We start from the raw sequence: 26,331 nt of genomic DNA, 5'->3' as shown, positions 1-26,331 counted from the left end.
TTTTTATGTGAAGATATAAAGTATTTTTCTTCTCCTCGTCTTTTTAGGTCATTTGTTTGGGTGGTTCATTAAAACATATTACTAAGCTTGATCCTAAATTAATGGGAATAGAGGAAGGTAGACATAAATTTATTTTTAAATAAATGAAGCAGTAGACAATTTTTAATCCCTTAACGTAAAAAAAAAAAAAATGGTTTGAGAGGAATTGGTACTATTTGGCCTTTTTTTTCCCTCTTCATATTCACATGAGAAAGGAATGTGAGCATTCACATTACATTTGCCGTTAGCAGTACCTGGACACACAGAAGGAGGTGCATAGGACAGAGTGGAGATTTTTTGTCTAACTCTGGAGCCCAGGTAACTTGTTTCAGGCAAGTTTTTGGTTGTGATGCCATTATAAGCCATTACGACAGCATATCCTATCTGCACATGGGATATTTGTGGTGATTTTCTTTTTATTTCTTTATTTCTTTTTGGCTATGCTGAGTTGCCGCATGGTCTTTTTCTGGTTGTAGTGAGCAGGGCTACTGTAGCTGTGGACACAGGCTTCTCGTTGTGCTGCCTTTTTTTGTTGCTGAGCCCAGGCTCTGGGGCTCAATGGCTTCAGTGGTTTCTGTGCATGGACTTAGTTGCCATGTGGCATGCAGAATCCTCCGGGACCCGGGATCAAACCCATGTCCCCTTCATTAGCAGATGAACTGTCATCCACTGTGCCACCAGGGAAATCTGTGTGATTATTTTCTTTACTGCCGAAGAGTTGAGATCTTACTGAATATGCTTCTTCCCATAGACAAGCTCTAGTGGGCTCAAATTGGGGTAGGTGGGGTCACTTTTCTCTCTTAGAAGTCTGAATTTTTTCTGTTAGCAGTTATCTCAGTGACCACCAGGGTTATTTTAGTTACCTATTTTGCCCTCAACATTATTAACATTTCCCAAACTATTATTTTACAAAATAGAAAGCAAACATTTAGAACAGGAAAATCCTATATTATAGATTCCATAATAATTATGTTGTTGGCAAAGTGATATCTCTACAAACCTAGACAGCATATTAAAAAGCAGAGACATCACTTTGTTGACAAAAGTCCATATAGTCAAAGCTGTGGTTTTTTTCCCAGTAGTTACATATGGATGTGAGAGTTGGACCATGAAGAAGGCCTCAGAACTGATGCTTTCAAACTGGTGCTGGAGAAGACTTCTGAGAGTCTCTTCAACAGCAAGGAGATCAAACCAGTCAATCCTAAAGGAAATCAACCCTGAATATTCATTGGAAAGATTGATGCTGAAGCTGAAGCTCCAGTACTTTGGCCACCTGATGCAAAGAGCCAACTCTTTGGAAAAGACCCTAATGCTGGGAAAGATTGCGGGCAAGAGAAGAGGTCTGCAGAGAATAAGATGGTTGAATTGCATCACCGACTCAATGGACATGTATTTGAGCAAACTCTGAGAGGTTGTTAAGGACAAGTAAGCTTAGTGTGCCGTAGTCCATGAGGTCTCAAAGAGTTGGACATGATTTAGTGACTGAACAAGAAAGGTTTGTCATAGCTTTCCTATCAAGGAGCAAGTGTCTTTTAATTTCATGGCTGCAGTCACCATCTGCAGTGATTTTGGAGCCCAAGAAAATAAAATCTATGACTGTTTTCACTTTTTCCCCTTCTGTTTGCCATGAAGTGATGGAACTGGATGCTGTAATCTTAGTTTTTTAGTGTTGAGGTTTTTGTTTTTTAGTGGTTAGACTTTTTTTTTTTTTAATTTATTTTTACTTATTTGTTTGGCTGCACTGGTTGTTAGTTGTGGCATGTGGTATCTGTTTCCCCCACCAGGGATTGAACCCGGGCTGCTTGCTTTGGGAGCAAGGAGTGTTAGCCACTGGACCACCAGGGAGGTCCCCCGAATATTGAGTTTTAAGCCAGCTTTTTCACTCTCCTCTTTAACCCTTATCAATTTGCTCTGTAGTTCTCTTCAGTTACTATCATCTGCATATCTGAGGTTATTGATATTTCTCCCGGCAATCATGTTTCCATCATGCAGGCTGGCATTTTTTTTTTTTTTTAATTTAATTTAATTTTATTTTTTATTAGTTGGAGGCTAATTACTTCACAACATTTCAGTGGGTTTTGTCATACATTGATATGAATCAGCCATAGATTTACACGTATTCCCCATCCCGATCCCCCCTCCCACCTCCCTCTCCACCCGATTCCTCTGGGTCTTCCCACTGCACCAGGCCCGAGCATTTGTCTCATGCATCCCACCTGGGCTGGTGATCTGTTTCACCATAGATAGTATACATGCTGTTCTTTTGAAACATCCCACCCTCACATTCTCCCACAAAGTTCAAAAGTCTGTTTTGTATTTCTGTGTCTCTTTTTCTGTTTTGCATATAGGGTTATCGTTACCATCTTTCTAAATTCCATATATATGTGTTAGTATGCTGTAATGTTCTTTATCTTTCTGGTTTACTTCACTCTGTATAAGGGGCTCCAGCTTCATCCATCTCATTAGGACTGGTTCAAATGAATTCTTTTTAATGGCTGAGTAATATTCCATGGTGTATATGTACCACAGCTTCCTTATCCATTCATCTGCTGATGGGCATCTAGGTTGCTTCCATGTCCTGGCTATTATAAACAGTGCTGCGATGAACATTGGGGTGCACGTGTCTCTTTCAGATCTGGTTTCCTCAGTGTGTATGCCCAGAAGTGGGATTGCTGGGTCATATGGCAGTTCTATTTCCAGTTTTTTAAGAAGTCTCCACACTGTTTTCCATAGCGGCTGTACTAGTTTGCATTCCCACCAACAGTGTAAGAGGGTTCCCTTTTCTCCACACCCTCTCCAGCATTTATTGCTTGTAGACTTTTGGATAGCAGCCATCCTGACTGGCGTGTAATGGTACCTCATTGTGGTTTTGATTTGCATTTCTCTAATAATGAGTGATGTTGAGCATCTTTTCATGTGTTTGTTAGCCATCTGTATGTCTTCTTTGGAGAAATGTCTGTTTAGTTCTTTGGCCCATTTTTTGATTGGGTCATTTATTTTTCTGGAATTGAGCTGCAGGAGTTGCTTGTATATTTTTGAGATTAATCCTTTGTCTGTTTCTTCATTTGCTATTCTTTTCTCCCAATCTGAGGGCTGTCTTTTCACCTTACTTATAGTTTCCTTTGTAGTGCAAAAGCTTTTAAGTTTCATTAGGTCCCATTTGTTTATTTTTGCTTTTATTTCCAATATTCTGGGAGGTGGGTCATAGAGGATCTTGCTGTGATTTATGTCGGAGAGTGTTTTGCCTATGTTCTCCTCTAGGAGTTTTATAGTTTCTGGTCTTACATTTAGATCTTTAATCCATTTTGAGTTTATTTTTGTGTATGGTGTTAGAAAGTGTTCTAGTTTCATTCTTTTACAAGTGGTTGACCAGTTTTCCCAGCACCACTTGTTAAAGAGGTTGTCTTTTTTCCATTGTATATCCTTGCCTCCTTTGTCAAAGATAAGGTGTCCATAGGTTCGTGGATTTATCTCTGGGCTTTCTATTCTGTTCCATTGATCTATATTTCTGTCTTTGTGCCAGTACCATACTGTCAGGCTGGCATTTTGCATGATGTATTCTGCATAGAAGTTTAATAAGCAGGGTGGCAATATAAAGCCTAGACGTACTCCTTTTCCAATTTTGAACTAGTCCATTGTTCCATGTAAGGTTCTAACTGTTGCTTCTTGACCTGCATACAGGTTTCTCAGAAGACAGGTAAGGTGGTCTGGTATTCCCATCTCTTAAGAATTTTCCAGTTTGTTGTGATCCACACAGTCAAAACCTTTAGTGTAGTTAATGAAGCAGAAGTAGACTTTTTTTCTGGAATTCCCTTGCTTTCTCTATGACCCAACAAATGTTGGCAATTTGATCTCTGGCTCCTCAGCCATTTCTAAACCCAGCTTGTACACCCAGAAGTTCTTGGTTCACGTACTGTTGAAGCCTAGTTTGGAGGATTTTGAGCATTATTTTGCTAGCCTGTGAGATGAGCACAATTGTACAGTAGTTGGAACATTCTGTGGCATTGTCCTTCTTTGGGATTGGAATGAAAACTGACCTTTTCCAGTCCTGTGGCCATCGCTAAGCTTTCCAAATTTGATGACATATAGAGTGCAGCACTTTAAAGCATCATCTTTTCTGATTTGAAATAGCTCACCTGGAATTCCATCATCTCCACTAACTTTATTCATACTAATGCTTCCTGAGGCCCACTTGACTTCACACTCCAGGATGTCTGGCTCTTGGTGAATGACTGCAGCATTGTGGATGATTTAGACCATTAAGACTTTTCTTGTATAGTTCTTCTCTGTATTCTTGCCACCTTCTCTTAATCTCTTCTGCTTCTGTTAGGTCCTTACCATTTCTGTCCATTTTTGTATTCATGCTTGCATGAAATGTTCCCTTGATATCTCCAGTTTTCTTGAAGAGATCCCTAGTCTTTCCCATTTTATTGTTTTCCTCTATTTCTTTGCATAGTTCATTTAAGAAGGGCTTCTTATTTCTCCTTGTTACTCTTTGGAACTCTGCATCCAGTTGGGTGTATCTTTCCCTTTCTCCTTTGCCTTTTGCTTCTCTTATTTCCTCAGCTATTTGTAAAGTCTCCTCTTACAACCACTGTGCCTTCTTGTGTTTCTTTTTATTTTGGATGGTTTTGGTCACTGCCTCTTGTACAGTGTTATGAACCTCCATCCATAGTTCTTCGAGTACTCTGTCTACAAGATCTAATCCCTTGAATCTCTTCTTCACCTCTCTTGTCTAATCATAAGGAATTTGATTTAGGTCATACCTCAGTGGCCTGGTGGTCTTCTCCAGTTGCTTCAATTGAAATCTGACTTTTACAATAAGAAACTTATGATCTGAGCTATGATCAGCTTCAGGTGATAGTGCTTGTGTAGAGTCTCTGGCTGACTGTATAGAGCTTCTCCATCTTTGGCTGCAAAGAATATAATCAATCTGATTTTGATATTGACTCTGGTGATGTCCATCTGTAGAGTCTTTGTCTCTTGTGTTGTTGGAAAAGGATGTTTGCTGTGAGCAATGTGTTCTCTTAACAAAACTCTAGTGGCCTTTGCCCTCCTTCATTTTGTACTCCAGGCCAAATTCACCTGTTATTCTGGGTATCTCTTCTCTTCCTGTTTGTGCATTCCAATCCCCTGTGATGAAAAGGACATCTGTTTTTGGTGTTAGTTCTAGAACATCTTGTAGGTCTTTCTGCTGCTGCTGCTAAGTCGCTTCCGTTGTGTCTGACTCTGTGCAACCCCACAGATGGCAGCCCACCAGGCTCCGCTGTCCCTACGATTCTCCAGGCAGGAACACTGGAGTGGGTTGCCATTTCCTTCTCCAATACATGAAAGTGAAAAGTGAAAGTGAAGTCACTCAGTCATGTCCTACTCTTCACGACCCCATGGACTGTAGCCTCCCAGGCTCCTCTGTCCATGGGATTTTCCAGGCAAGAGTACTGGAGTAAGTTGCCATTGCCTTCTCCATGTAAAAGTGGTCAGTTTCAACTTCTTTGGCACCAGTGGTTTGGGTATAGATTTGGATTACTGTGATGTTAAATGGTTTGCCTTGGAAATGAACTGAGATTATTCTGTCATTTTTGAGGTTGCACCCAAGTACTGCATTTCAGATTCTTTTGTTGACTATGCGGGCTATGTCATTTCTTCTAAGGGATTCTTACTCATGGTGGTAGATACAATAGTCATCTGAGTTACAATAAATTTGCCCATTCTTGTCCATTTTAGTTCACTGATTTCTAAATTAGCAGTATTCACTCTTGCCATCTCCTGCTTGACCATATCCAATTGACCTTGATTCATGGCCCTAAAGTTCCAGATTCCTATGTAATACTGTTCTTTACAGCACTGGACATTACTTTCACTAGCAGACACATCCGTAACTGAGCATCATTTCTGCTTTGGCCAAGCAGCTACATTCTTTCTAGAGCTATTGGTAATTGCACTCTGCTCTTCCCCAGCAGCTTAATGAACATCTACCAAGGCTCATTTTTTGGTGTCTTATCTTTTTGCTTTTTCATACGGTCCATGGGGTTCTCCAGGCAAGAATACTGGAGTGGGTTGCCATCTCCTCCTCCAGTGCACCACAACTCTTTTCTCACAACTCTCCACTATGACCCGTCCATCTTGAGTGGCCCTTCTTGGCATGGCTCATAGCTTCATTGAGTTACACAAGTCCCTTTGCCGCGACAAGGCTGTGAGCCATGATTTTATCCTGTGGTTAAATAGAATCACTGAATACAAGTTATGATCTTAACTTATGCTCAGTTAATTACTAGTTTTGTGTGTTAGCATGTTTATCTACCCTTCTATTGATAGTATGCCTTTTACTTTTTACTTCCTATACATGCTGGCTTAACACTTTATCTGTTTTATTTTTTGGCTGTGCTGGATCTTTGTTGCTCCAAGCAGACTTTCTCTAGTGGCAGTGAGTGGGGGCTGTTCTTCATTGCGGTGCGCAGGCTTCTCATTGCAGTGGCTTTTCTTGTGGTGAAGTACCTGCTGTTGGTGTGCAGGCTTCTGTAGTTGTGGCATGTGGCCTCAGTAGTTGAGTCATGCGGGCCCTTGAGCGCATTGGCTGCAGTAGTTGTGGTGCATGGACTTAGTTGTTCTGCACCATGTGGGATCTTGCCAGACCAAGGATTGTACCCATGTCTCCTGCATTGGCAGGTGGATTCCTTCCCACTGAGCCACCAGGAATCCCCCTGCATTGATATTTTACCTGGGTGTCTATTTTGGTTAAGTAGACTAATGGTTGCCTGCAAAGATTAGTTCATGCTCTCTGTAGCAAAGCTCTTCTCCACCAAGGATACTTTACAATAATACTGAAAATCAGGAAATAGGAACTCTGTGTGATTGAGATCGTGTTCAGAGGATTATTTTTGTTTATTTATATACTTATTTGGCTTCACCATATAGTGCATCTTTTGAGATCTTAGTTCTCTGACAAGGGGTTGAACCCAGTCCGTTGGCAGTGAAAGCTTAGAGTCTTAACCACTGGGCCACCAGGGATTTCCCCAGAAGATTAATTTTGTAGAGAACTTTATGTGTGCTTAATGCTCTACAGTATTAACCATGTTTTAGTTGTATACTGGTACATTATCTACTCAGTTCAGTTCAGTCCAGTCCAGTCGCTCAGTCGTGTCCGACTCTTTGTGACCCCATGGACTGCAGCGTGCCAGGCCTGCATCAACTCCCGGAGTTTACTCAAACTCAAGTCAGGTAGGGTGAATAAACTCAGGAATCCTTGGTACTATTTCATGACTCAGTGAAGAAAGGCCCGTTGTTACTAAGAAGTAAATAGTAATCTCCAAGGAGACTACTACCTTCTGGTTTTTAACATTTATTTATTTAATTTTTAAAAAATGAATTTTTTTTCTTAAAGGGTAGTTGTACCATATTTTAGGTGTACAATATAGTGATCCATAAGTTTTAAAGATTATACTCCATTTAGAGTCATAAAGTATTGATATAGTCCCTGTGTTGTACAATACTCTCTTTTTTCTAATTTATTTTTTTATTGAAGGATAATTACTTTACAGAACCCTGTTGTTTTCTGCCAAACCTCAACATGAATCAGCCATAGGTATACTTATATCCCCTCCCTTTTGAACCTTCCTCCCATCTCCCTTCCCACCCCATCCCTCTAGGTTGATACAGAGCCCCTATTTGAGTTTCCTGAAACATACAGCAAATTCCCGTTGGCTATCTGTTTTACATACGGTAGTGTAAGTTTCGATGTTACTCTTTCCATGCATCTCAACCTCTCCTCCCCTCTCCCCGTGTCCATAAGTCTATTCTCTATGTCTGTTTCTCCTTTGCTGCCCTGTAAATAAATTCTTCAGAAACATTTTTCTAGATTCTGTACATGTGTGTTAGAATACAGTCTTTTTTTCTCTTTCTGACTCACTTCACTCTGTATAATAGGTTCTGGGTTCATCCACCTCATCAGAACTGACTCAGATGCATTCCTTTTTATGGCTGAGTAACAGTCCATTGTGTATATGTACCACAGCTTCTTTATCCATTCATCTGTTGATGGGCATCTAGGTTGCTTCCATGTTCTAGCTATTATAAATAGTGCTGCAGTGAACAATGGGATACATATGTCTTTTTCAATCCTGGTTTCCTCAGGGTGTATGCCTAGAAGTGGGATTACTGGGTCATATGGCAGTTTTATTCCTAGTTTTTTAAGGAATCTTCATACTGTCTTCAGTAGTGGCTGTATCAATTTACATTCCCATCAACAGTGCAAGAGCCTTCCCTTTTCTCCACACCCTCTCCAGCATTTATTGTTTGTAGACTTTTTTATGATGACAGTTCTGACTGGTGTGTGATGATATCTCATTGTGGTTTTGATTTGCATTTCTCTAAGAATAAGCAGTGTTGAGCATCTTTTCATGTGTTTGTTAGCCATCTGTATGTCTTCTTTGGAGAAATGTCTGTTTAGGTATTTTCCCCACTTTTTGATTCTGTTGTTTGTTTTCCTAGTATTGAGTTATATGAGCTGCTTGTATATTTTGAAGATTAATCCTTTGGCAGTTATTTCATTTGCTATTATTTTCTCCTGTTCTAAGGGTTGTCTGTTCACCTTGCTTAGTGTTTCCTTTGCTGTGCAAAAGCCTTTAAGTTTAATCAGGTCCCACTTGTTTACTTTTTTAATTTACGTTACTCTAGGAGGTGGGTCATAGAGAATCTTGCTTTGATTTATGTCGTCTAGTGTGATGCCTGTGTTTTCCTCTAAGAGTTTTATAGTTTCTGGTCTTACATTTAGGTCCTTAATCCAATTTGAGTTTATCTTTGTGTATGCTGTTAGGAAGTGTTCTAATTTGATTGTTTTGCTTGTAGCTGTCCAGTTTTCCCAGCACCAGTTATTGAAGAGGCTGTCTTTGCTCCATTTATATTCTTGGCTCCTTTGTCAAAAATAAGGTACCCATAGGTGCATGGGTTTATTTCTGGGTTTTCTATCTTGTTCCATTGGTCTATATTTCTGTTTTTGTGCCCGTACCATATGGTCTTGATGACTGTAACTTTGTAGTATAATATGAAGTCAGGAATCTTGATTCCCCCAGCTCTATTCTTCTTTCTCAAGACTGCTTTGGCTTTTCAGGGCCTTTTGTGTTCCCATATGAATTGTGAAATTTTTTGTTCTAGTTCTGTGGAAAATGCCATTGGTAATTTGATAGGGATCACATTGAATCTGTAGATTGTGCTTGGTAGTATAGTCATTTTCACAATATTGATTCTTCCTACCCAGGAACATGGGCTATCTCTTCATCTGTTTATGTCATCTTTGATTTCTTTCATCAGTTTCTTATAATTTTCTGTGTACAGTTCTTTTGTCTGCTTAGGTAAGTTTATTCCTATATACTTAATTCTTTTTGTTGCAGTGGTGAATGGGATCGATACCTTAATTGCTCTTTCTGATTTTTCACTGTTAGAAATACAAGTGATTTCTGTGTATTGATTTTGTATCCTGCAACTTTGCTAAATTCACTGATTAGCTCTAGTAATTTTCTGATACTATCTTTAGGGTTTTCTATGTATAGTATCACGTCATCTGCAAACAGTGAGAACTTTACTTCTTCTTTTCCGATCTGGATTCCTTCTATTTCTTTCTCTTCTCTGATTGCTGTAGCTAAAACTTCCAGAACTATGTTGAATAATGGTGGTGAAAATGGACACCCTTGTCTTGTTCCTGATCTTAGGGAGAATGCTTTCAGTTTCCCACCATTGAGAATAATGTTTGCTGTAGGCTTATCATATATGGCCTTTCCTATGTTGAGGTAGGTTCCTTCTATGCCCATTTTTTGAAGAGTTTTAGTCATAAATGGGTGCTTAATTTTTGTCAAAGGCTTTTTCTGCATCTATTGAGATGATCATATGGTTTTTATCTTTCAATTTGTTAATATGGTGTATCACATTGATTAATTTGCTTATATTAAAGAATTCTTGCATTCCTGGAATAAACCCAATTTGATCATGGTGTATGAGTTTTTTGATGTGTTGCTGAATTCTGTTTGCTAAAATTTATTGAGGATTTTTGTGTGTATGTTCCTCAGTGATATTGGCCTGTAGTTTTCTTTTTTTGTGTTGTCTTTGTCTGGTTTTGGTATCAGGGTGACTGGCCTTGTAGAAGGAGTTTGAAAGTGTTCCTTCCTCTGCAATTTTTTGAAAGAGTTTTAGAAGGATAGGCATTAACTCTTCTCTCAATGTTTGGTAGAATTCTCCTGTGAAGCCATCTGGTCCTGGGCTTTTGTATTTTGGGAGATTTTTGATCACAGTGTCAATTTCAGTGCTTGTAATTGGATAGTTCTCTATTTCTTTCTGGTTCAGTCTTGGAAGATTGAACTTTTCTAAGAATCTGTCCATTTCTTCCAGGTTTTCCATTTTGTTGCCATATAGTTTGTAACAGTCTCTTATAATCCTTTGTATTTCTGCATTGTCTATTGTAACCTCTCCTTTTTCATATCTAATTTTTTTGATTTGATTCTGCAATATACTCTTGTAGCTTATTATTTACATGATAGTTTGTACTTCTTAATGCCTTACCCCTGTTTTGCCCCTTCCCTTCCCCTCTCATTGGTAACCAGTAGTTTTTTCTCTGTATCTGAGTTTGTTTCTTTAAAAATTTAATTTATTTTTGGCTGCACTAGGTCTTCGTTTCTTTGAATGCGCTTTCTCTAGTTGTGGAAAGGGGGCTTATTCTCTGGTTGTAGTGCTTGAGTTTCTCATTGTAGTGGCTTTTCTTGTGGAGCACAGGCTCTAGAGGGTGGGCTTCAGGCATTTGGTACATTGCTTTAGTTGCCCCAGGGCATGTGAAATCTTCCTGGATGTGGGATGGAACCTGTGTCCCCTGCTGTGGCAGGTGGATTCTTAGTCACTCGACCACCAGGGAAGTTCTTGATATTTATTTCTGATAGTAGGTACATGCCTATTATTTAAAATTTAAAAAGAATACAGTGAAGTGTAAGTCTTGTGCCTCTCCTAATTCTCTGTGAGGAGATAATTATTCTCTTAAGTTTTTTTTTGTTCTTTAGATAACCCATGTATTTATTTTATTTTTTTGGCTGTGCCACTCAGCTTGTGGGGTCTTAGTTCCCCTACTAGGAATTGAACCTGGGCCCTCAGCAGTGAAAGCATGTAGTCCTAACCCCTGGACCACCTGGGAATTCCCGACCTATTTATTAAGGAATATGTTGTTTAGTAGCTAAGTCGTGCCTGACTTTTTTTGTGACCCCATGGACTGTAGCCTGCCAGACTTCTCTGTCCATGGGATTTCCCAGGCAAGAATACAGTAGTTGGCTGCCATTTCCTTCTCCAGGGGATCTTCCCAACCCAGGGATTGAATCTGCATCTTCTGCATTGGCAAGTGGATTCTTTACCACTGAAGCATGTGGGAAGCCACTATTAATGAATATACACACAGGTAAAACCCACCCTCACAAATGGTAGCTGGCATACTCATTTTTCTTTGTGTCTTTTCTTATTACTTAGCAAGATATTTGATATTATGTATCTATAGTCACAGAACTGCTTTATTCTTTTTCGTGGCTTCTTAGTATTCTGTTGAGTCCATGTAACATAAATTTTCTCTATTTGTATATGAATTAACATTTAAATTGTTTCTAATCTTTTGCTATAGCTTTGATAGTTTTGATGTGGCCAGATTTGAATTCAAAACTTGCAAGCTATGTGTGGAGACAGAGATAGAGAGAAAGGGCATTATAATGTTTGAGACAAGGGAGGAGGATAGTGGGAGAAAATCTAGAGAGCTAGGAGAATAAAGGGAGAGAATAAACAATTGAAGAAGGCAGGATTAAAGGATAGGGGTGAAATAAGCCGGATATTTCCAAGGCAGATACTAAAATTACTGTCTTGGTACCAGACTGTTCCAAGTTATTAACCATGTAATCTTGGGCAAGTTACCTGTTCTCTTTGTGCCTTTATTTCCTTATCTGCAAAATGGGATAATAGCACCTCGTATGTAAATACACGTAAAGCTGTTGGTTTAGCATCCATCCACATTGAGAAAGCTTTCTGTTCCCTGCCCCACCCCTGCTTTGCTATATTTCAGACTTTACAGCTCAAGTGTAGTTCTTCCCAAAACCATCTTGATTGCACTGAGTCCCACTTCTGTATCCTATACCTTTGTCTTAGATTTCACCTCATTCCTTTGAAATTCCCATATCTAATTATTTACCCCTGTCTGAGGGTGAAGGACTGTCTTTTGTACTGTTTTGTGTAATTTAGTTTTACCCTGCAACCACTGCTAAAATACTTGTTAGCACAGTGTCTAGCATATAGTATGGAGAAGGAAGTGGCGGCCCATTCCAGTCTTTCCTGGAGCATTCCATAGACAGAGGATCCTGCTAGGCTGTAGTTCATGGGGTCTCAAAAAGTCAGACACAACTGAATGACCATTACTCACCCACCCATAGCATGTATTAGGCACTTGATAATATTTGTCTTAAACTGAAGAAAGCCACGGGCCTTAGGAACATTGAACCTAGAGAAATGCTAATCTTTCCACCCTTTCCCCAGTCACCCAGTTTTAATTCCTGAAGCAACTAGTGGTTGAAAATGGGTTTTTCCTTGGCTTATATAAACAAATACATGTATACATACATATTTATGTATCTCCCCGTCTTTAAAACTAAAACAATATCATACTCTAAACATTGCTATGCACATTGTAGTCATCCCCCAAAAGAATGATGTTTGATTCTGTGCACACTTCACCCATATAAAATTGTAAGCATTGTTAGGTTTTCACATAAGACTCTTGCTGTAGTATCAGTAGCTGTGATTGGTGAGTCAGCCGTCTAATTACAGTGAGATGATAAGAGCATTTTTTTCTGTACAGCAAAGAAGCTTTGTAAATAAAATTTTAACATCTTAAAAAAAATGATAGGCACCATTTAAATTTTTTTTTTAAATTTTGAGAATTGTAGATTCACATGTAGTTATAAGAATTAAGCAGAAGAATCCTGGTTACCCTTTCCTCATATTTCCCTAGTAGTAACATCTTGCATAATTATCGAAAAAACATCTAAATCAGGAAATTGATACAATCCATCTACCTTATTCAAAAGTCACCAGTTTTTCATGTACTTATTTTTGTATTTATTTCTGTACATTTTCATCACATGTATAGATTTGTGTGATCACTACAGTCAAGATAACAACAGTTACATCACAATCTTGCATGCTACCTCTTTCCCTCCCATCCTTTTAACCTCTGACAACTACTCTATGTTCTCCTTCTCTATGATTTTTGTCACTTTAAGAATTTTTTTTTTAATAGGTGACTTTAATTTTAATAAGGGATTACTTTCACTGCATTAAATTCTCAAAGCCTTTAAGGTGAGAACCATGTTTATATTGTGTGCTTAGTCGTTCGGTGGTGTGTGACTTGGTGACCCCATGGACTGTAACCTACCAGGCTCGCCTGACTGTGGAGTTTTCCATGCAAGAATACTGGAGTGGATTGCCATTTCCCACTCCAAGAATGCTGCTTCTTAAAGTGACTTCTGTGGACTTCTGTGGTGGTCCAGTGGTTAAGAATCTACCTGCCAGTGTGGGGGACAGAGATTTGAACCCTGGTTGGAGAAGATTCTACATACCTCAGGGCAACCAAACCCCTGTGCCACAACTACTAATTCCAAGCTCTAGAGCCCGTGCTCTGCAAGCAAGAGAAGCCACCTCAATGAGAAGCCTGAGCACTACAACTAGAGAGTAAACCTCTGCTTGTCACAACTAGAGAAAGCCTGAGTGCAGCAACAAAGTCCCAGTGCCACCAAAAATTAAAAATAAGTAAATAAATGTGAAAAAAGAATGCTGTATAGGGAGTCCCTGGCATCCAGTGGTTAGGACACAGCACTGTCACCGCTGGGAGCCCAACTTAGAGTCCTAGTCAGAGAACTAAGATCTCACAAGCTGTGTGACGGTCCCGCCCCCGCCCCCACCCCCAAGCACACAAAAGAATGCTAGGTAAATTCTCCAGTTTGTAACCCTTTAGATTGGCTTTTTTCATTCAGCATAATTCCTTGAAGATCCATCCAAGGTGTTGCACGTATCAGTAGACATTCTCTTGCATAGCCGTAGTATAGTTATCAGAGTTAGGAATTTAACATTGATAAAATATTATTGTCTAAAATCCATATTCTAGTTACACCAGTTGTATTAAGTATATTCTTTCCCTAGTGGCTCAGACAGTAAAGAATCTGCCTGCAGTGAGTGAGACCTGGGTTTGGTCCCTGGGTTGGGAAGATCCCCTGGAGAAGGGAATGACCTACTCCCAGTGTTCTTGCCTAGAGAATTCCGTGGACAGAGGAGCCTGGCAAGCTACTGTCCATGGGGTTGCAAAGATCCCATACGACTCACTGACTGACACTTTCACTTCTTTCACTTTACACTGTCTCTACCGCTGCCAAAGCCACTGTCACATTATGATTGTCAGGTCTCAGTAGTTCCCTCAAATATGGAACTTTTTTTTTCTCCTTTAATAATTGATATATTTGAAATGTATAGGTCAGTTTATGTTGTAGAATGTTGCTCATTTGGGTTGGTTGTTCATCATGATTAGATCCATATTATGGATTATGGGTTTTTGGCAGGAGCACCACGTTTGATTACTTGATTAGAGTGATGTTGGCCTGATTTCTCCATTTAAAGTTGTTAAGTTTTGCTTTGGTTGTTAATTTGTGGGAGTCTAAGTAAAGATGGTGTTTCTTATCAAACTGTCACCAATTTTAGCATCCCTTGAGGGTTTTTTTTTTCCCCTGAATTATTATCAAGGTTGCAAAATGGTGATAAAATTTTAAAGATCAGCAAAAAGGCAAAGCTGACTTTAGCATCCAGTTAACAAGTAGAAAAAGCAATTCTTATGTATATGTTAATAATATAAAGGAAAGCCTAAAAAGGCAAGGGTTAAATTGTATAGAAAAGGATAATAAATTTAGGCCCTCTCCAAAAGTATAATTTATAAGAGAAATTGTTGCAGTAAGGAGTAATTCTTAAGAAGTTAAGATTTGATGATGAATTACAAAATTATAAAAGCTTGTTTGAATATCTGAAGGTAAAAGGTAGTTTAAAAATTTTTTTTAAGACAGTGTTAGATTTCCAAAAATTTACAAAGATTGCCCAGAGTTCCTATATACTCTGCATCTAGTTTCTCTTATTAACATTACCATGGTATGTTTGTTACATTGATAAAACAGTGTTGATAAATTGTTATTAATTGAATTCCATGTTTTATTCAGATTTCTTTGGACTTTAATGTATTTTTTCTGTTTTTGAATTCCACCCAAAATACCACATTGCATTTAGTTGTTGTATTTCCTGAAAGGTCCTTTTGCTTTCCTGGTAGCTCAGATGGTAGAGTGTCTGCCTGCAATGCGGGAGACCTGGGTTCAATCCCTGGGTCGGGAAGATCCCCTGGAGAAGGAAATGGCAACCCACTCCAGTGCTCTTGCTTGGAAAATCCCATGGACAGAGGAGCCTGGTAGGTTGCAGTCCATGGGGTTGCAAAGAGTCGTACATGACTGAGTGACTTCACTTTCCTTTTCCTTTCCTTTCTTTTAGCTGACAGTTTCTCAGATGTTCTTTATATTTGAAAATGCTGATAGTTTTGAGGAATACTGATCAGGTATTTTTGCTATGGTATCCTTCAGTTGGATTTCTCTGATTTTTTTTTTTTTTTTTAATGATTAGTGTCATGAAATTTTGAGAGGAAGACTATAGAGATAAAGTGCCATTTTCATCACATACTGTCAACATGCATTGTTTTTTTCTTTTTTTGATTGGGTAAAGTGGCTTTATTAGAGAAAGCCAAGATTACAGAGGACTTAAAGAGTTGGCACTGGGGCTCTTCTTGCCAAAGGTGGGCACAACTTTGACAAAGCACAGGTTGTACTAAGTACACCTCTTGGCCTGGCCCGCCTTCTTCATTTTCTCTCGTTTGTCCTCCTTGGGAGTCTGACATGTTAGTTTCCCAGCACAGTCCAGGGAACCATGAACTTTACCTCCAAGCATTTGGCCAGCTCCTTCCAGAGTGCTCAGAGCCTCCACCTCACACTGGCCCAGGGTAACCTCATCCTCTAGGGGTGTGCCTGCCAGGAGCAGGACTTGATCTTCTGGAGTGATGCCCTCCAAGAGGCTACATGAGCCTTGATCTGGGCGACTGTCTCCTGGCCGGTCACCTTGAGAATGTGTAGCTCCTGGTTGTGAGCATGTTGGTGACTAGATTGTGGACAGTGCTGCCACTACCCCGAAGATGGAGTCAAGAAAGGAAGGAGAGAGGGTGTGCATATCCTCTTTGCTTACTGTGTGCTGTGTCACTCAACATGACTTGTTGATGTTGCTGGTGATCACCTGGCTGAGAAGGTGCTTGTCAGGTTTTTCCCTTGTAAAGTTGTTTTCTTCCCCCTTTCATGTTCTCCTTGAATGAAAGAGTATACGTTTTGAATGAAAGGTTATACTCTTTGAATGAACTGTGTGTGACCCACTCTTAAGGAGAGGGGAGCTGTGCTCCATCTCTTTGAGGAGTGGAATGATTCTACATAAATTAAATTCTTCATCATGGTATATATGTCTCCTTCCCCACCTCCATTTATTTGTTTATTTTGGTCATTTATATTATTATGGACTTGTGGATATTATACTTTAGGTTATAATCCAGTACTACTTGCTTTATTGTGTTATTCAAAATGTTCCAGCTTGGCCACTGGGAATTTTTCGGTTGACTCCTGTTTCCTTTTGACATTGTTGTTGTTTTAGCACTTTTTTACTTTCTTGTACCACAAGATGCTCAGGGCTTATCTTGTTTATTTTCTGCTTCGCTCCTAGGATCAGTCATTTCTCCAAGGGACCTTGGTTCCTTTTATTGGAGGCTGGTATTTAGAAACTAAGCTGTGCCTATTAAATGTACTTATTACTACTGGTTATCACTGCCTCTAGGCCTTCTTGGCTGACAAAGCAAGGAAATACTCAAGTATATGAACCTGTGAATAAATAATTTCTAAATATATTTCTTTTATATTGTTCTTGATTTTTAAAAATTTTTGGTTGTGCTGTGAAGCATGCAGGATCTTAGTTTCCCAACCAGGGATCAAACCCTTGCCTCCTGCATTGGAAGTGTGGAGTCTTAACCACTGCACCACCAGGGAAGTCCTGTGTTTTTTATTTCTTTATTTAAAAATTAAAAAAAAATTAAAAAATTTAAGTGTTTCTATTTTTAACCACCTCAATCCATTATGAAATTAAACATGAGTTTCTACTGATGTTTCCAACTGTAAATCATACTAGCTTTTTGTTGCTTAGCTGCCCCACTGCAGTGGTTAGAAATCTGGCTTTTGGTTTTCTTAGCAGTCTTTCAGTGTTATATCTTTTTGCCTTTTCCTATTGTTCATGGATTCTCAAGGCAAGAATACTGAAGTGGTTTGCCATTACCTTCATCAGTGGACCACATTTCATCAGAACTCCACAGTGACCTGTCTGTCTTGGGTGGCCCTGCATGGCATGGCTCATAGTTTCATTGAGTTAGACAAGGCAGTGATACATGTGAACAGTTTGGATAGTTTTCTGTGATTGTGGTTTTCATTCTGTCTGTCGTCTGATAGATAAGGATAAGAGACTTCCTAAAGCTTCCAGATGGGAGGGACTGGCTGTGGGGGGAATCTGGGTCTTGCTTTGATGGGCAGGGTTCATGCTCAGTAATCTATAATCCAATTTTCTGTTGATAGGTGGGGCTGTGTTCCCTCCCTGTAATTTGGCCTGAGGCCAAATTATGGTAGGGTAGTGGTGACAGTGGCTGCCCTCTTCAAAAGGACTGTGCCACACACCACACCTCCCAGATCTGCTGTAGCCAGAGCCCCTGTCCCCACGGCAGGTCACAGTTGACTTGTGCGTCTGCAGGAGACACTCAAACACTCAAAGGCAGATCTGGCTCAGTTTCTTGTGGGGTCCCATGATCCTGGTGCAGACAAGGTTTTGTTTGACCCCTCTGAGTGTCTGGTGGGTTTGGAGTTTGAGTCTAAACGTGATTTCACCCCTCCTACTGTCTTGTTGGGACTTCTCCTTTGCCCTTGGACCTGGGGCATCTTTTTTTGATGGGATCCAATGTTCTCCTGTAGATGGTTGTTCAGTGGTTAGTTGCAATTTTGGAGTTCTTGCAGGAGGAGATGAGCGCACATCCTTCTACCCTGCCATTCAATACCTAAATTAAATCTCTTACCATCATACAGTGTAAAGGACAAACATGTTCAAGGGATTAGATTTGATAGAGAGAGTGCCTGAAGAACTGTGGATGGAGGTTTGTAACATTGTACAGGAGGCGGTGATCAAAACCATCCCCAATAAAAAATGCAAAAAGGCAAAATGGTTGTCTGAGGAGGCCTTGCAAAATAGCTGAGAAAAGAAGAGAAGCAAAAGGCAAAGGAAAATATATCCATCTGAATGCAAAGTTCCAAAGAATAACAAGGAGATATAAGAAAGCCTTCTTAAGTGCTCAATGCAAAAAAAAAAAAAAAAAAAAAAGGAAAGCAATAGGATGGGAAAGACTAGAGATCTCTTGAAGAAAATTAGAGATACCAAGGGAACATTTCATGCAAAAATGGGCACAATAAAGGACAGAAATGGTATAGACCTAACAGAAGGTATGAGGAAGAGGTGGCAGGAATACAGAGAAGAACTTATAAAAAAGATCTTAATGACCTAGATAACCACGATGGTGTGATCACTCACCTAGAGCCAGACATCCTGGAGTGTGAACTCAAGGGAGCCGTAGGAAGCATGACTATGAACAAAGCTAGTGGAGGTGACGGAATTCCAGCTGAGCTATTTCAAGTCCTAAAAGATGATCATTAAAGTGCTGCATTCAATATGCCAGCAAATTTGGAAAACTCAGCAGTGACCACAGGAATGGAAAAGGTCAGTTTTCATTCTAATCCCAAAGAAAGGCAATGTCAAAGAATGTTCAAACTACCGCACAATTGCACTCATCTCACATTCTAGCAAGTGGAGAAGGAAATGGCAACCCACTCTAGTATTCTTGCCTAGAGAATCCTGTGGACAGAGGATCCTGGTGGGCTGCTGTCCTAGGGTCGCACAGAGTTGGACACAACTGAAGCAACTTAGCATGCATGCATGTGTTGGAGAAGGAAATGGCAACCCACTGCAGTATACTTGCCTGGAGAATCCTAGGGACAGATGAACCTGGTGGGCTGCCGTCTTTGGGGTTGCACAGAGTCGGACACGACTAAAGTGACTTAGCAGCAGCAGCAGCAGCAGCACACGCTAGCAAAGTAATGCTCAGAATCCTCCAAGCTAGGATTTAACAGTACGTGAACCAAGAACTTCAGATGTTCAAGCTGAATTTAGAAAAGGCAGAGAAATAAGAGATCAAATTGCCAACATCCATTGGATGATAGAAAAAGCAATAGACTTCCAGAAAATCATCTACTTTTGCTTCATTGACTGGCTAAAGCCTTTGACGATGTGGACAACAACAAATTATGGAAAATTCTTCAACAGATGAGGATACCGGATCACCTCACCCATATTCTGAGTAATCTGTATGTAGGTCAAGAAGTAATAGAACCAGACATGGAGCAATGGACTGTTTCCAAATTGGGAAAGGAGTATGTTAAGGCTGTATATTGTCACCCTGCTTATTTAACTTACATGCAGAGTACATCATGCAAAACGCCAGACTGGATGAAGCACAAGGTGGAATTGGGATTGTGGGAGAAATATCAATAACCTCAGATATGCGTATGACAGCACCCTTATGGCAGAAAGCGAAGAGGAAGTAAAGAGCCTCTTGATGAAAGTGAAAGAGGAGAGAGAAAAAGCTGGCTTAAAACTCAACATTCAGAAAACTAAGATCATGGCAAATAGATGGAGAAACAATGGAAACAGTGGCAGACTTTGTTTTCTTGGGCTCCAAAATCACTGCAGATGGTGACTGCAGCCATGAAATTAAAAGATGCTCCTTCAAAGAAAAGCTATGACAAACCTAGACAGCATTCTAAAAGACAGAGACATTTCTTTGCCAACAAAGATCTGTCTAGTCAAAGCTATGGGTTTTCCAGTAGTAATGTGTGGAACTAACAGTCGGAGCATAAGGAAAGTTAAGTGCAGAAGAAATGAAGCTTTTGAACGGTGGTGCTGGAGAAGACTCTTGAGAGTTCCTTGCAAACCAGTCAATCCTAGAGGAAATCAGTTCTGGTTGTTTGTTGGAAGGACTGATGGTGCAACGCCAATACTTTGGCCACCTGATGTGACTCATTGGAAAAGATTCTGATGCTGGGAAAGATTGAAGGCAGGAGGAGAAGGGGTTGACAGAGGATGAGATGGTTGGATGGCATCACTTTCTCAATGGACATGAGTTTGAGCAAGCAAGTTGGTGATGGTTAGGGAAGCCTGGCATGCTGCAGTCCATGGGGTCACAAAGAGTCAGACATGACTGAGTGACTGAACTATACAGTGTTTCAAAGAACAGAAATTTTTGATTTTAATTATGTCCAACTTACCACCACTCCACGTTTTCTATGTTGTCTAGAAAACTCATAGTGAAATACAAGGTCACCTAGATTTTCTCCTATAAGTTTCATAATTTTGAATTTAACATCAAAAACAGCTTTTTGAGCTTCTTTTAGATGAGAGATTTTTAGTATTTGAATAAGTAATATATTTTGTTTTTTTTTTTCCTCCCTTTAATTTCTTGGATGGGATATAGATGTCAGTCGTAAGTTTCATGGTTAGAGAAAGAAAAAGAAATAGTGAAATGAAGTTTTAGGACTTCTTTGAGGTGAATAAAAAGATGATATAATAATACCAGAATTAAAATAGCATATGTCATATGGAGAAAATAAATCCTTCTTTTTCCAGCTGTTACTGGTTGAGGGTATAAGACATATACAATAAAATAATCAACATTAAGAGACAACATACAGTGTAATGTATATAATTGTGTTTTAAAAAACCCTAAAATTCTGAGGAGACTGAAGTCAGAGTGAGCTGGACTAGTGAGGGAAGGCATCCTGGAAGTCAGACTTGAATTAAGTCTTGAAGGACTTGGTTATTAAACTTTCTTAGTTGAGGGTTGGGACAAAATCTAGATTGTTAGGCAGAAAGGGAGTTAGTGTGGAGAGACAAGTGGAGATAATCATATCTGATAAAGGAAGGAGGAAAATGATTTAAGGAATGCCACCCCCCTTCCACCCCCCCACCTCCCTGCCAGTGTACCTCTACTTTTTTTTTTTTTTTCCAGTGTACCTCTACTTAATGTAATATGTCAACTCAGTCATTCCTGGGATGCCTCATTCTGCTGACCACGTAACATAAGGTATCATGTGACTGCCTTAATGAATGTAATAGTGATGTTTCTTCTGAATGTTTCTCTTAAGTCTGAAAAATTACTGAAGATTTTATAAACAAACCACTGATGTGCTTATAATTGTATGTTAACATACCTATCTCTTAGCCTATATAGAAACTATTGCCCTGCTTATGTTAAGGAAATACTGGTTCTGTTTATAAGGGGAAGAATCCTTTTGAAATGGAAAGTTGACTTCCTAATGCTGATTTTAATACTTACTGAGTTTTCTAAAGGCTGATGCTCAAAGTATGCAGGGAAAGAAATTGCAGAACTTAAGAATTCTTAAGGAATTATATATCATGCATTCAATGACCAGACTTTAGCTGATTTTATAGAGATGTTCTTAAAAGTTAGTGAGAGTAATAAGCATTGTTGCATCCACTTAATTTAAAGACCATACAAGGCTTTTTGAATCATTGACATAAAAAACAAAAATGAGAATATAGTAAAATTTTAGTGAACATTATGGATAATTTTAGTGAACATCTCTACCCTTTAGAAGAAAAGCCTGTTTTTTTTTAATTCACAACCCATGGCTTGCAGGATCCTGGTTCCCAAACAAGGGATTGAACCCTGGCCCTGGGAGTGAATATGCTGAGTCCTAACCACTGGACTGCCAGGGAATTCCCAGAAAAGCCTGTTTTTTAACCTATGCCATTAATATAGTTCTGTGAACCTTGTTCTAAGGGTATGCCAAAGTGAATGTCTTTGTGTGGTGCCATATTTACAGATTGTGGTGCCAATGAAAAATATGTTGTGATTTTAACTACTAAAAGCTTAAGTAATCTGCTTTTATAAAACATAATAGAGACTGGGAAATTATTTTAATGGCTTATTCTTTTCACGAGGTCAAATAATTTGTCAGGTTATTTCTGTTATTTCTTTATCTAGAAAAGGTGATAACAGTGTTAACCCATTTGTTGTTAAATGATCTAACAGTAATTGAATGCTTTGCTAATACGATGTGGCATACTAATGAGCTTACTCTGGTTAAAATTCAGACATTTGGAATGTCAGATTATTCTTCCAAGAGGTTGGGGCTTTCCTAGGCACACAAGTTAGACATTTCATGAAAATTGTGGCAGAGAATTTTAGAGCCTCTGCGTTTTAGAGCTTTATTTTAGTTGAGTAATAGGGACCTAGAGAAGGAGGCTACCAGCTCTAGGGTGTGCGGGCTGCAATGGATTCCCTAGGGCTGTAGGGAAGCTCTTCCTTGAATTTACCCTTGACGCCTGAGAATTGTTCCAAGAGCTTTTTAAATCATCTTGGTTAGCGTGAAATCCACCCTAACCCCTTCCCTGGCTTTACTGAAAAAGAGTTTCTCTCTGGCACAGGTACTTCTTCAGATATCAGATACTGGAAGCTATTTTACTGTAGATGTATTTTTAAATCTAAGGAGGTTAGAAAGATTGTGTTTTTGATTTTGTGTTGTTTGCTAAATTGCCAATTTCATTTCAGTTCAGTTACTCAGTCATGTCCGACTCTTTGCGACCCCATGAACCGCAGCACATCAGGCCTCCCTGTCCATCACCAACTCCCGGAGTCCACCCAAACCCATGTCTGCTGAGTTGGTGATGCCATCCAACTATCTCATCCTCTGTCGTTCCCTGCTCCTCCTGCCTTCAGTCTTTCCCAGCATCAGGGTCTTTTCCAATGAGTCAGTTCTTCACATCAGGTGGCCGAAGTATTGGAGCTTCAGCTTCAACGTCATCCCTTCCAATGAACACCCAGGACTGACCTCCTTTAGGATGGACTGGTTGGATCTCCTTGCAGTCCAGGGGACTCTCAAGAGTCTTCTCCAATACCACAGTTCAAAAGCATCAATGCTTCTGCGCTCAGCTTTCTTTATAGTCCAACTCTCATATCCATACATGACTACTGGAAAAACCATAGCCTTGACTAGACAGACCTTTGTTGGCAAAGTAATGTCTCTGCTTTTTAATACACTGTCTAGGTTGGTCATAACTTTTCTTTCAAGGAGTAAGCATCTTTTAATTTCATGGCTCCAATCACCATCTGTAGTGATTTTGGAGCCCAGAAAAATAAAGTCAGCTACTGTCTCTACTGTTTGCCCATCTATTTGCCATGAAGTGATGGGACCGGATGCCATGATCTTAGTTTTCTGAATGTTGAGCTTTAAGCCAACTTTTTCACTCCCCTGTTTCATTTTCATCAAGAGGCTCTTTAGTTCTTCTTCACTTTCTGCCATAAGGGTGGTGTCATCTGCATATCTGAGGTTATTCATATTTCTCCATGCAATCTTGATTCCAGCTTGTGCTTCTTCCAGCCCAGCATTTCTCATGATGTACTCTGCATATAAGTTAAATAAGTAGGGTGACAATATACAGCCTTGATATACTCCTTTTCTTATTTGGAACCATTCTGTTGTTCCATGTCCAGTCCTAACTGTTGCTTCCTGACCTGCATACAGATTTCTCAAGAGGCAGGTCAGGTGTTCTGGTATTCCCATCTCTTTCAGAATTTTCCACAGTTTATTGTGATCCACACAGTCAAAAGGCTTTGGCATAGTCAATAAAGCAGAAATAGATGTTTTTCTGGAACTCTCTTGCTTTTTCGATGATCCACCGGATGTTGGCAATTTGATCTCTGGTTCCTCTGGCTTTTCTAAAACCAGCTTGAATATCTGGAAGTTCACAGTTCATGTATTGCTGAAGCCTGGCTTGGAGAATTTTAAGCATTACTTTACTAGCGTGTGAGATGAGTGCAATTGTGTGGTAGTTTGAGCATTCTTTGGCATTGCCTTTCTTTGGTATTGGAATGAAAAGTGACCTGTTCCAGTCCTGTGGCCACAGCTGAGTTTTCCAAATTTGCTGGCATATTGAGTGCAGCACTTTCACAGCATTGTCTTTCAGGATTTGAAATAGCTCAACTGGAATTCCATCACCTCCACTAGCTTTGTTCATAGTGATGCTTTCTAAGGCCAACTTGACTTCACATTACAGGATGTCTGGCTCTAGGTGAGTGATCACACCATCGTGATTATCTGGGTTGTAAAGATCTTTTTTGTACAGTTCTCCTGTGTATTCTTGCCACCTCTTCTTAATATCTTCAGCTTCTGTTAGGTCCCTACCATTTCTGTCCTTTATTGAGCCCCTCTTTGCATAAAATGTTCCCTTGGTATCTCTAATTTTTTTGAAGAGATCTCTAGTCTTTCCCATTCTGTTGTTTTCCTCTGTTTCTTTGCAGTGATAGCTGAGGAAGGCTTTCTTATCTCTCCTTGCTGTTCTTTGGAACTCTGCATTCAAATGGGAATATCTTTCCTTTTCTCCTTTGCTTTTTGCTTCCCTTCTTTTCACAGCTATTTGTAAGGCCTCCTCAGACAGCCATTTTGATTTTTTTGCATTTCTTTCTCTTGGGGATGGTCTTGATCCCTGCCTCCTGTACAGTGTCACGAACCTCCGTCCGTAGTTCATCAGGCACTCTATCAGATCTAGTCCCTTAAATCTATTTCTCACTTCCACTGTATAGTCATAATGGATTTGATTTAGGTCATACCTGAATGGTCTAGTGGTTTTCTCCACTTTCTTCAATTTCAGTCTGAATTTGGCAGTAAGGAGTTCATGATCTGAGCCACAGTCAGCTCTTGGTCTTGGCAGTGGCCAGTTTGGCATTTTGTCAATCAGAGGTGTTCTCTGCTCACAGTACTTACTACCAAGTGTTGGCAACATATGAATAATCTGTGACTCCAAGTTCTGGTACTACCTTAGAGAAATTATTGTATCCCTATTAAGTGTACGTTTTAGTAACCATTTGTCAGTGGTAACAAGTTCTTGTAAATTGTTTTTAGTATGTTAGTTATGGTTGTAGCTAACACTGACAGCCTAGAGGTTCCCTGGTGGCTCAGACAGTAAAGAATCTGACTGCAATGTGGGAGACCTGGGTTTGATCCCTGGATTGGGAATAGCCACCATAGGAGGGCATGGCAACCCACTCCAGTATTCTTGCCTGGAGAATCCCCATGGACAGAGGAGCCTGGTGGGCTACAGTTCATGGGGTTGCAAAGAGTCAGACACGATTGAGTGACTAAGCATAGTGTTCAGATAGAGGGCAAATCATAAAATATTAGCAAAGCATGTATCTGATAAGGAATATATGTAATATTATAAAGAACATGAGAAACTCAATAATAAAAATTTACCATAATCCAACTTAAAAACTGGCAGATTAACTAGCTTGAATAAACATTTTTCTTAGCAAGATACACAAATAGCTAATGTGCACATAAACAGTTGCTCAACAGTATTAGTCATTAGGGAAATGCAAATTGAAACCATTCATTAATACTTCACTTTACAGTTTAGTTCAGGCACTCAGTCATGTCCGAGTCTTTGTGACCCCATAGACTGCAGCACACCAGGCTTCCTTGTCCATCACCAACTCTTGGAGCTTGCTCAAACTCATGTCCATCGAATCAGTGATGGCATGTGACCATCTCATTCTTTGTTTCCTTCTCCTCTTGCCTTCAGTCTTTCCCAGCATCAGGGTATCTTCCAGTGAGTCAGTTCTTTGCATCAGGTGGCCAAAGTATTGGAGCTTCAATTGTAGCAGCATCCTTCCAGTGAATATTCAGGACTGATTTCCTTTAGGATTCACTGGTTTGATCTCCTTGCAGTCCAGGGGACTCTCAAGAGTCTTCTCCAACACCACAGTTCAAAAGCATCAGTTCTTTGGCACTCAACTTTCTCTATGGTCCAACTCTTAGTTCCATACATGACTACTGGAAAAACCATAGCTTTGACGAGACGGACCTTTGTTAGCAAAGTAATGTGTCTGCTTTTTAATATGCCTTTTAGGTTGGTCATAGCTTTTCTTCCAAGGCCAAGCGTCTTTTAATTTCATAGCTGCAGTCACCATCTGCAGTGTTTTTGGAGCCCAAGAAAACAAAGTCTGCC

General features: G+C 39.8%; 1 protein-coding gene and 1 pseudogene across 2 annotated transcripts in view; one reads left to right on the top strand and one right to left on the bottom strand.

Moving 5' to 3' along the window:
- LOC133073765 (phosphatidylinositol 4,5-bisphosphate 3-kinase catalytic subunit beta isoform) overlaps positions 1 to 26,331 on the top strand; it is a 184,079-nt gene that overhangs the window by 10,935 nt on the left and 146,813 nt on the right. The window lies entirely within an intron of this gene.
- LOC133074117 (ubiquitin-like FUBI-ribosomal protein eS30 fusion protein) lies at positions 15,874 to 17,493 on the bottom strand (annotated as a pseudogene).

This window comes from Dama dama, chromosome 19 (assembly GCF_033118175.1).
Source record: "Dama dama isolate Ldn47 chromosome 19, ASM3311817v1, whole genome shotgun sequence".
NCBI classification, from domain to species: domain Eukaryota; kingdom Metazoa; phylum Chordata; class Mammalia; order Artiodactyla; family Cervidae; genus Dama; species Dama dama.
This window is presented reverse-complemented; position numbering and strand designations above follow the sequence as displayed.